At 45.5% G+C, this 11,554-nt stretch overlaps 1 pseudogene; it reads left to right on the top strand.

The window, feature by feature from the left end:
• Positions 1–3,077: 3,077 nt before the first annotated feature.
• LOC146370097 (zinc finger protein 277-like) lies at positions 3,078–11,402 on the top strand (annotated as a pseudogene).
• Positions 11,403–11,554: the final 152 nt, after the last annotated feature.

Below are 11,554 nucleotides of genomic sequence, written 5' to 3'. Positions count from 1 at the left end.
CTCATATATGGCTCCGTTGTACGACTTGACCATAGGTCTGTAGCGCTTGCGTAGTTTTCAGCTTGGCTCAGTTCAAACGTGACGGTCTTCCGGCATGTTTCGTACATTTGTGGAATGGCGACATGGGAAAAGTAGTTTCGTGAGGGGATGCGGTATCTCCGGTCCACTTTATGTATCAGACTGGTGAAGCCCTCTCTGCTAACTGTATTTATAGGCATCATGTCTTTGTCAAAAAATGTGTAATGGCCTCTGTTATTTCTTTGTAGCGCTTCGACGTTTTCTCATAAGGAGTTGCACTTGAAAAACTCTGATACAGAGACGGCTGTTGGACTGCTGCGCTCTTTGTCTTAACATTAGCAACCTTTGTTTGGCTAGCCCTGTCTTTCTGGAACTCTTCAAACTGTTCTCTGTGGTTGTATTGAAGATGATGGTGGAGATTAGTCGTGTTTCCTCTGGTGGTTGCCACAAGTGTTCGGCAAGTGTTGCAGAGCACCTGTGTTTGGAGAACGTCGTCTTTACCAAATCCAAAGTACCTCCAAATAAGCGAGGTACTATTTTTTTTTAGCCACGAGTTCATAGTCAGTAGCGTTCTCGTCATGCGTCTCGCTCTCAGCCATTACAACTGACTCGTTGCTGCAGCGTTGTTCGCTCCCCACCTACGTAGGAGGCGGGCCTCTAATCCATTTGATTGGTTAATGCCGTGAAGGGCTCTATTCGACTGGTCTAATGTGTAAAGGGGGTTCTTTGATTGGCAAATTCTTTAAAGCATGTGTGTAAACATTTTAAGGTACCCAATTATCGCAGTTTACGCCGTCTTTTGCAATGGGCCCATCGCACAGGCTGATATTGCGATGACAATAAATTTTCGATTTATTGTGCAGGCATAGTACACAGCTGACAGCTCTATTTGACAACTGTTAGAATTCATATTATGGCAAGAACCAATCAGCGAAGGAAACAACAGTCTGTCATTACTTTAAGAACTGAAGGTCAGTCAGTCCAGGAAATTGCAAAAACTTCACAAAAACCATAAAGCGCTACGAAGAAACTGGCTCACACGAGGACCGCCCCAGGAAAGCAAGACCCAGAGTCCTCTCTGCTGCTGAGGATACATTCATCCACCAGCCTCAGAAATCACAAGTCAACAGCTACTCAGATTAGAGCCCAGATAAATGCCACATAGAGCTCCAGTAACAGACACATCTCTACATCAGCTGTTCAGAGGAGACTGTGTGACTCAGGCCTTTATGGTCAAATAGCAAGCAGAGGAGATTAGTTTGGGCCAAGAAACACAAGGAATGGACATTAGACCATCTGTGCTTTGGTGTGATGAGTCCAAATTTGAGATCTTTGGTTCCACAAAGGTGAACGATGGTCTCTACATGCATGGTTCCCACCATGAAGCATGGAGAAGGAGTGTCTGGTAGTGTGTGCGCCAGTGAACATGAACTTTTAAAACTCAAAATATTTTTTATATACTGGTTCAAAGTGTACTTTGGTTTTTATGCTGGACTAAAAAACTGCAGTCACAAAGACTGACTGTGAGCACTTTTCGGTGATTACAGAGTCATAATAACATATATGAGATTATCACCATGGCATGACATCACATCACGTATGTATTTGCAATATTAAAAAAAAAACAGCTGACAGTGTGTTTTCATATTTTCATTCTGTGCTTAAAGGGAGAAAGGTTTATAATTTATGCAGTATTGCTGTCATTGCTTTTATCTATAGTTTGTTTTTGTTTTTTTTGTTTTTTTGAGAATAACAGCACCAAACCTGAGAGTGAATCAGACTGCAGGATGAACACTGAGCTGTTTGTGCCCCCCAGTGGTCTTTGACCACAACGTGCTTACAGTGAATTCCCGAATCCAAGCTGGATGATGAGCTGTGTGTCATCAGCAGCCACTCCACCTTAAAACTGACTTCACGTATAAAACTTGGGTCATTTATTTAAGAATTTGCACCATATCCAGCCTTCTTGTGCCCCCCTGTACAGAAACTCAAATGTTATTTTCAGACTTTTATTTTAGGGAACCTTACACCTGTACACATGGTACACATTCACAAATAACGTTTCCTTTAAAAATTTGTAATAGAGGGGAGGAAACTTATGCTAATGTAATGTTAATACAGGGAGTGCAGAATTATTAGGCAAGTTGTATTTTTGAGGAATAATTTTATTATTGAACAACAACCATGTTCTCAATGAACCCAAAAAACTCATTAATATCAAAGCTGAATGTTTTTGGAAGTAGTTTTTAGTTTGTTTTTAGTTTTAGCTATTTTAGGGGGATATCTGTGTGTGCAGGTGACTATTACTGTGCATAATTATTAGGCACCTTTCTTTGCAAGGACACTCAAAAGCCTGCCATCCATGGATTCTGTCAGTGTTTTGATCTGTTCACCATCAACATTGCGTGCAGCAGCAACCACAGCCTCCCAGACACTGTTCAGAGAGGTGTACTGTTTTCCCTCCTTGTAAATCTCACATTTGATGATGGACCACAGGTTCTCAATGGGGTTCAGATCAGGTGAACAAGGAGGCCATGTCATTAGTTTTTCTTCTTTTATACCCTTTCTTGCCAGCCACGCTGTGGAGTACTTGGATGCGTGTGATGGAGCATTGTCCTGCATGAAAATCATGTTTTTCTTGAAGGATGCAGACTTCTTCCTGTACCACTGCTTGAAGAAGGTGTCTTCCAGAAACTGGCAGTAGGACTGGGAGTTGAGCTTGACTCCATCCTCAACCCGAAAAGGCCCCACAAGCTCATCTTTGATGATACCAGCCCAAACCAGTACTCCACCTCCACCTTGCTGGCGTCTGAGTCGGACTGGAGCTCTCTGCCCTTTACCAATCCAGCCACGGGCCCATCCATCTGGCCCATCAAGACTCACTCTCATTTCATCAGTCCATAAAACCTTAGAAAAATCAGTCTTGAGATATTTCTTGGCCCAGTCTTGACGTTTCAGCTTGTGTGTCTTGTTCAGTGGTGGTCGTCTTTCAGCCTTTCTTACCTTGGCCATGTCTCTGAGTATTGCACACCTTGTGCTTTTGGGCACTCCAGTGATGTTGCAGCTCTGAAATATGGCCAAACTGGTGGCAAGTGGCATCTTGGCAGCTGCACGCTTGACTTTTCTCAGTTCATGGGCAGTTATTTTGCGCCTTGGTTTTTCCACACGCTTCTTGCGACCCTGTTGACTATTTTGAATGAAACGCTTGATTGTTCGATGATCACGCTTCAGAAGCTTTGCAATTTTGAGACTGCTGCATCCCTCTGCAAGATATCTCACTATTTTTGACTTTTCTGAGCCTGTCAAGTCCTGTGCCAAGTTTTGCCAAAGGAAAGGAAGTTGCCTAATAATTATGCACACCTGATATAGGGTGTTGATGTCATTAGACCACACCCCTTCTCATTACAGAGATGCACATCACCTAATATGCTTAATTGGTAGTAGGCTTTCGAGCCTATACAGCTTGGAGTAAGACAACATGCATGAAGAGGATGATGTGGACAAAATACTCATTTGCCTAATAATTCTGCACTCCCTGTAAATGGGGATTTATGAACACTAAACTTTCATGTTCAGAGAACACTCTCAGGTATATCTTGAGGATCTGAGTGTTCATGTGATTTATATTCTTTGCTATATATATGCAACAACGTCCAATGTTACATGTTAGTCAACTTCATTCACATTAATTAACCTTCAGCTTTCGAAACTTAAGTTTTCATATTTCCTTGAACCACTTGAATGCACCTTTTCTAATTCGTGTTTTACCGGGGGTCCGCGAAGGCGCTTCGTTGGCATTTTACGGCCTCCGATTGGTTCGATTTGTGTTATTTGCACCACGTGACACCAGACATGGCCGCCAGCGAGCCGAGTAAAGACGGTAAGTGTGACTTTTTAAACGTGTCCGCGGCTTTAATGCTGATATCTGGTGGTCTGCGTGCAAAGCTTTGGGTGTCGGTGACTCTCCGAGTCTGTGGGAATTCACAATCAGCAGAAAAAAGGCTAAAAAAAAAATCAGAAAAGCAGGCGGGAAACCGCCCGGCTAAGCTAGCAGGCTAGGAAATAGCTGGGCTGCTAACTCTGATTATACAGCAATCTCTATATTCAGTCAGTACACTCAGTCTGACAGCTGTGAAGTTTATTCAGGATTTAACAGCGTGTAAAGTCTGAGCTCGATTAATGAGTTATTTACTTAATTAATTAATTAATTTTTTTAACTTTTAGATCATAGTTTTGTCCCCACGGGTGATGAAAATAATTGTATACAGACAGATTTTTGTAGATCAGAGGGAAATGCTTCTTCATGCCAGGCTGTACATTCTCGCTTCCGCTTGGTTTTGACTCACCTGGTCTGGAGTAGAGTGTGTGTGTGGTATATAAGGTGTAGTCTCTCTTCTGCTTTCTCAGGTAAGGACAGCATTCTGGAGCCGCTGTGTGTTTCCCTGAGCAGCCGGCTGACACCTCCAGCCCTCCCGGTGTTCAATGTCCCGGCTCCGAGCCGCTGGTCTGCCTGTTCTGCTCTGAGTCCGTCCCACCGCCGCAGAAAGACGTCCTCCTCAGACACCTGCTGATGGAGCACAAGCTTGTCATCGCCGACGTCAAACTCATCGCAGACGTCCCAAAGTGCGAGCCACACATGCTCCGGCTCACTCGTTTAACTCTCGGGAACACGTTTGGATGTTTTTAGCATTTGGAACTCGATCATTTCACCAAAGACTTACTGTAATTATTTGGGGTGATGGGGGGAAACCCTTACCTTACAAGTATACATATATACAACAAGTCCAGCATGTCCACGCCTGTTAGTGTGCTGCTTTTATGAACCGTGACGAAGTGTTTCTGTGCGCCGGTAAACCTGGCTGTGAGTCGGCTGCGGTTTTTACTGACGAGTTTCCTCCATCAGGTACTTGCTGTACTGGAAGGGCAGATTCCTCGAGCAGCCGGTCACAGATTTCTGCAGCGTCATCAAAACCAACTCCACGGGCCCAGTCGGTGAGTTCACTCAAACCCACAGAGGACCTGACCTTTCAAAGTGAACCACGTACACTTCCTCCAGCTCTGATTAATGACTCATTAAAAACTCTTCTTCCTCGCTGACCTGACAGAGGAGCAGGAGGACTACTTCCTGCTGTGTGACGTCCTTCCAGAAGACAGAGTCCTCCGAGAGAAGCTGCAGCAGAAACGACTGGTGAGGAGACGTGACACTCGGAGCATCCTGAGTGAATCTTGTGCTGCTGGAAGTTTCGTTTCTTTTAAACTTTATTTTGAGGCAAAGTCTGAAAATCAGGAAAAATCAGAAAAATTGCAGATTTGAGTGATGATTTTACACGCTTTGTGTCGTTGTAAGCTCTGCACTTTAAATATCTGAGCACTCTGAGGTAGTTTTCTGAAGAATTCCTCTGAGCTCTTCTTCTGTGCTCCCACAGGAGGAGGTCCTGGAGCAGCAGCCGAAGGAGCGAGACGACAGCAGCTTCCATCGTCTCTGCATGTTCTGCAGCGAAGAGTTCACGGGAAACAGGTAAAGCGCCGCAGGATTCCCATCAGTCCTGGAAACCTCACGTGTGTTAGATTAAAGCAGACAGAAGGTAGAGCTTCCTGAAATCATGTGACTTAAAGCTTCTTTGCTTCCTGTAGTCATCCTCTTATGATCCAACCCCCAAAAAGCTGCTTTGAGGCATAATTCCATAAACATCATTCAGTGACATGTCTGAACCTGAACCAAGAAGCTGATCTGAGACCAGTGCAGCTCCTCATCCTTCTTCCTCTTCTGCTAAGGGTCAGGTCTCAGACCTGTGCAGGTGTGCGCTGGTTCATGAATGGCATGAAGGTGTGACTGGCTTCTCACTGGTGTTTACCACAGTTCTTGTGTGGATCTGTGTCTTTACCTCCAGTTAAGCTTCCATCCATCCATTTTCAGTCACTGTGTTGGTTCGCAGATGCTCGGCCTCCCTCTGCACAGGCACCACCTCCAGCTCCTTGTGGGAGGACGCCGAGAGACATAACCCGTGTCCGCTCCGGGTCTCCTCACATTTGGACATGCAGCGGCCCATGGCGAGAGAGGCTGCTTCCCTCTGTCTGCCACTATGGGCACGCTGCGTGGATCTTGAAGTCTTGTCCAAATGGGAACTTCTGGACGAAGCCCAAAGGACTGCAGCGCAGTGCTAACAGTGATGATGTCAGCTGATGTTTTCTTTTGTTTATTAAAAATGGCTCCACGTGCTGTTTCCAGGTCGTCTCTGCTGAACCACATGGCCAGAGAGCATTCCTTCAGCATCGGACTGCCGGACAACATCGTCTACTGCAGCGAGTTCCTCGACACGCTGCAGGACAAACTGGACAGGTACGCTAATCGTTGCTTTTTATTCACAGCGTTAAGTTTTGTTTTGCTTCGCGCGCCTTTTCATTTTGCTGCCCTCGCTTCAGTCTGCAGTGTCTGTACTGCGAGAAAAAGTTTCGAGATAAAACCACGCTGAAGGATCACATGAGGAAAAAAGCTCACCGCCGCATCAGCGCCAAAAACCACGAGTACGACCGCTTCTACGTCATCAACTACCTGGTAAAGCCCAGCGACACACTCGCCACACGCTTCCACGTCAGGATAAACGAAGCAGTTCTGTAGAAGCAAACGCACTACCTGAATGTATTGTTCTGATTTTAAAGCGTCCCTCCTGTCCTGTCAGGAACTGGGAAAAACGTGGGAGGAGGTGCAAAGCGAAGATGACCGTGAGCTGGCGGATGATGAGGATGAGTAAGTATCCTCATGTAGCTCTGTGAGGACGGCATTAACTAAAGTGTCCTGATTCATGTCATACAGACTGCTCTGTGTCGTGTTAAAGGCAAAAACCGGGCCGGGCTGCACTTGCGTGTAATACCAGTTTTTACCACCAGATGGTGCAGTTAGTGGGTGTAACGTTTATTTTAAACCAACACGACATCACCAGTCTGAGCACGCTTGATCTCCAGCGCTAACCAGGTGCTGAACCAGGTGCTGTGAGCTCGGGGTAGCTGTGGATCAGGAGGTACAGCGAAAGGTTGGAGGTTTGATCCCCGGCTCGATCCCAGATACTGAACCTCGGGTTGTCCCTCCTGAGAATATTCTTATTTACTGTGTCAGCCTGGATACAAAAGTTTAAATCAAGTCCGCTTCCTACTCCTCCTCTGATCCTGCGTGAATGCTTTCAGTCTGCTCGTTTCATCTCCGCATCGTCCGCAGTGATTGGTCGGACTGGCAGGCTCATCCGGTCTCTGCGGTGTGTCTGTTCTGTGATCACCAATCGGAGACGTTGGAGCAGATCCACGCGCATATGAAGGTACGGGAACGTAGAAGTTTCAGAGAAGGAAAATATCGTTTTCTGCGTTTCATCCCTGAAACGATTCTGCAAAGGATTCTGGGAGAACGGAGACAGTGCACACTAACAGGAAACGATCTGCTTCCTGAGGTCTCTGCAAACACATGAATCCATCGTAAGCACAAAACATGGATTTTACTCAAAAAGTGCCCTCACACACAGATGGACCGAAGCTGAAGAGCTTTTAAAATGAAGCGCCTTTTATTTTGAAAAGTTTCCAAATAAATACATGATTGTCAAAACTTTAACAAGCAAATAAAAATGTTTCCTCGTTGTTGGGTCTGTGTTTCCACAGGCCCCGCTAGTTTAGAGACTTATTCATCATGAAGAAAACAAGACATAACAGAACATCTTCAACCGCTTTTTCACTCGCTAACGAGGGAAGTCTTTGGTCAAGAACCAGCTCTTGGAGGTCACGCTCCTAACCTGTCTCGGGCCCGAAATCCTTCAAAGAGCAGCTGTCCCCGTAGCTATTTATTGACATCACAGTTACAATACACAATACAACACAAGCACCTCCCACCGTAAAACCCCCCAATGGTTCTAAGACAAGGCAGTGTGTGTGTGTGAGAGACCTCCTGCTGACCAAAAGGATCATAAAAGCAGGAAGCTTACAACAGAAGAAACAGATCTGTCAGGATGCATCTGCAATAAAAGCTCCCCCAGCACAGAGTGGCTGGAGAGGTCAGAGACAAAGGAACGTCTTGATCCTATAGATTGAACTCAGACCTTACAAATTTAAGAAACACGATGACAACATTCAACAATTAGACTTAACACTGGTGAACAATAAATAAAATCTAGGATTCGACGTCGACTGCAGTCAGATTTTTGTCGTTGATTAAACGTTCTGGTTTAAAGTTAGAACCAGTTTCCCAAACGTGACTCTGCTCACGAGTGACGAGTTTACCTGAGAGGCAGAAAAGTTTCTCTCTGCTTTCTGGTTTTGTTATTTATGAAGTCTGTAACGAGCGTCGCGGCGTTGCGTGACCCTGACATCTTTCTGTTTCGTGATTGTTTTGCGGGAGGCTCACGGCTTCCACCTCCTTAAGACCGAGCTCAGTGAGTGAAGTCTCTGTGGTAATTCGAGCGCAGTTTTCTTCTATTTCTTCCTTCTGAGTGTTTCTAATGTTCTGTCCTCCCTCAGACCTCAAGTTCTACCAGCAGGTCAAACTGGTGAACTTCATCCGGCGGCAGATCCATCAGAGCCGCTGCTACGGCTGCAGGCGGATGTTCGACTGCCGGGCGGACGCCCTGCGTCACATCGCGGCTGAAGGTCACGTGATGAAACTGCCAGAGATGTCCGCCTGGGACCAGCCGCAGTAGGTTTAACGAAGCGCCTGTGATCCGCAGAATTAACCAATGAGAGCGCGGGCTTTAAAGCTGGCGTACAGCTGCTGATGAACGTGGTCAACGCCACAGATGTTTACACTTCATTTGGAGTATTTTTATCAGCTGATGAAAATGGCGTCCTTTTTTAAGTTGGGACTAATTTGAGCCTGAGCACTAAACTTCGTCTCGCTCCGCAGGTATTACTTCCCCACGTACGAGAACGGCGCTCTCCTGTGCACGCTCTCTGACAGCGAGGAAGGCGACGGTGACGAGGAGCATCGCGGCGAGGAGATCCCGGTCATCGCGGAGGACATCTCTAACCTGAGAGCGCTGAAACAGTCCAGCGTCCTCAAGCAGCTGCTGAAGGAGCGAGGAGGCAGCAGCTAGGACCACAGACGGACACGTGTCATACGTTTGACTCAAAGTCGTCTCTGACGTCGGCTGAGCTCAGCTCACGGTGACCACATCCCACATGGCTGGAACGCAGCGGCACGGGTTTGAGTCCGGCCCGTGGTCTTTCCCTCTCAACTATTTCCTGTACGTCTCTACTCAGTAAAGATAAGAAAGTTTAAAAGAAGAGTCCTCTCCACAGCTGGACACGCGGACGCCGTGATGTCCGCTGAAACGTAATTGCTCTGCCTCGTGCAATGAAGCTGAAACATGCGTTTTCTTGAATATGAATTTTATTACTCGAGTAAAAATGATTTTCTTTTGTAACTTGTAACTGAGCTGGATTCAGTGCTGTGGTGGACGAGCAGCTCATCGTCAAGAGAAGACGAGAGAACTCTTTATAGTCATTGCAGAGTCACACTAGGAACAACAGTACTACACAATTGGAAACTGTCCCGCGTCGGCACTACGCACAATCAATCAATCTTTATTTATAAAGCACTTTTCATACAAAGATGTAGCACAAAGTGCTTTACCTGCTTAAAAGCAGCCCACCCCGCCCTCCAGCTCACTCCCAACACAAACAACACAACACAGGAACTTGATAAATGAAACGAATGAGTGTATGTTTTACTGCACATTGTTATTATTGTTGTTGTTGTTGTCCCCTCAAAAAGTCCAGGGACTTCTCGTGCCTGAAACATCTGTCCTACTTGGCGTTTCTGTTGTTTTTCTGCGTCGCGTTGCCGAGCGACACCTGCCGTATGGTGGAGCCGAACTGCAGCGCGCTCAGAGTTTCCACCGCGTCCTTCGCGTCCGGGCTCACGTTCACGAACGTGCAGCACTGAGGAGAGAAACGAGAGGTCGCTGCAGGAACTCACTGCTGTCAAACTTCCTGTTTTATCCTCATTTCTGACTCTGGCAGGCCCAGGCTGTGTCCCAATCCAGCGACCGCACGCGTACTACGTACGGTGCGTACTATAAGTACGAGAAGTGCGGAAGTGAGAGGCTTGTGAAATGGGACGGTCTAGCCTTCGTCGTGCTGTTCAGGTTGCCTAGCAACCATGATACTAACCGCGAGAAACGTGTCATACGGCTTTGTTTGACAGAAATGAAGGAGAAAAATGTTTTGTTGGTCATTCATTTTTGTCATGACATCACTTTGATTAGTTGAGTATCTGAGGCTGAGACCACAGGACTGTAAAACATGATTGTTGGGCTTCATTTCTGTGCTGAACACTCATTTAAGATTAGTTAGTAAATAACAATTAGCTGATGTTGTTCATGAGACTAAAGTCATCTCACTGTGGTAATGTAAATATAATATGGCCAATATTATAGTATTGTCAGATTATTATGATATATATATATTACAGGATATATTACAGCAGTGAGCTTGAACTCTGGGTCAGAGATTCAAGTTGCAGTTATTTATATTTCCTATCACCTTAAATGAAGTCCTTGTGTTTGGGCTTCCTAAAGACCCCAACCTTTCCCTTGATTTTATGGGACCCCTAACTTCCGAATGTACTTCCTCCATTAAGAGCCTCGGTGTTACTTTTGACAGTGCTTTTAAATTTGATAAACAAATCAGCTCCGTAGTCAAGGGATCTTTTTATCATCTACGTATTTTAGCTAAAGTCAAGTCCTACCTGTCCAGGAACGATCTAGAAAGGGTGGTCCATGCTTTTATTACTTCACGGCTGGACTACTGTAACTCCCTTTATGCTGGTTTAGATCGTTCCTGTCTGCATCGCCTCCAACTGGTGCAGAACGCTGCTGCTCGCATGCTGACCGGCTCCAAAAAGAGAGACCACATCACTCCGGTCCTCTGCTCTCTCCACTGGCTCCCAGTTGCTTTTAGGATTGATTTTAAAATTTTACTGCTGGTTTTTAAGGTTCTTAACGGTACTGCACCTCCTTACCTGGCGGAGCTTCTTAGCATTTACCGCCCCAGGAGATCTTTGAGGTCAGCAGACCTGATGCTTTTAGATGTTCCCAGGTACAGACTAAAGACTAGGGGAGAGAGGGCTTTTGCTGTGGCTGCACCCAGACTGTGGAACAGTTTACCTCCTCACATCAGATTCTCCACAAGCCTAGGAACCTTTAAAACTGCTCTTAAAACTCACCTCTTCTCATTGGCCTTTAGCAAGGTTTAACTTATTGTTTTAATCTATTGTTTTATCAGTGAGGTGTTTTATGTATTTGTGTTTTATTGTATTTTATATTTGTATTTTATTGTACAGCACTTTGGTCAGCCTCGGTTGTTTTTAAATGTGCTTTATAAATAAACTTGACTTGACTAAATCTTCACTCAAAGACAAGTATCTTTGACAGTGTATCTATAGATGTATTATGTAACAAATATTGTTTGTTTAATTTGTTGGCATTACTAAATTTGGCTCAATGCTTACACATATGTGTAAAAAGCAAATGTACGAGCTGTGATAACTGTGTCTGATAGA

Source organism: Perissodus microlepis, chromosome 17 (genome assembly GCF_051167445.1).
Source record: "Perissodus microlepis isolate ML-2025 ecotype Zambia chromosome 17, ASM5116744v1, whole genome shotgun sequence".
NCBI lineage: Eukaryota > Metazoa > Chordata > Actinopteri > Cichliformes > Cichlidae > Perissodus > Perissodus microlepis.
This window is presented reverse-complemented; position numbering and strand designations above follow the sequence as displayed.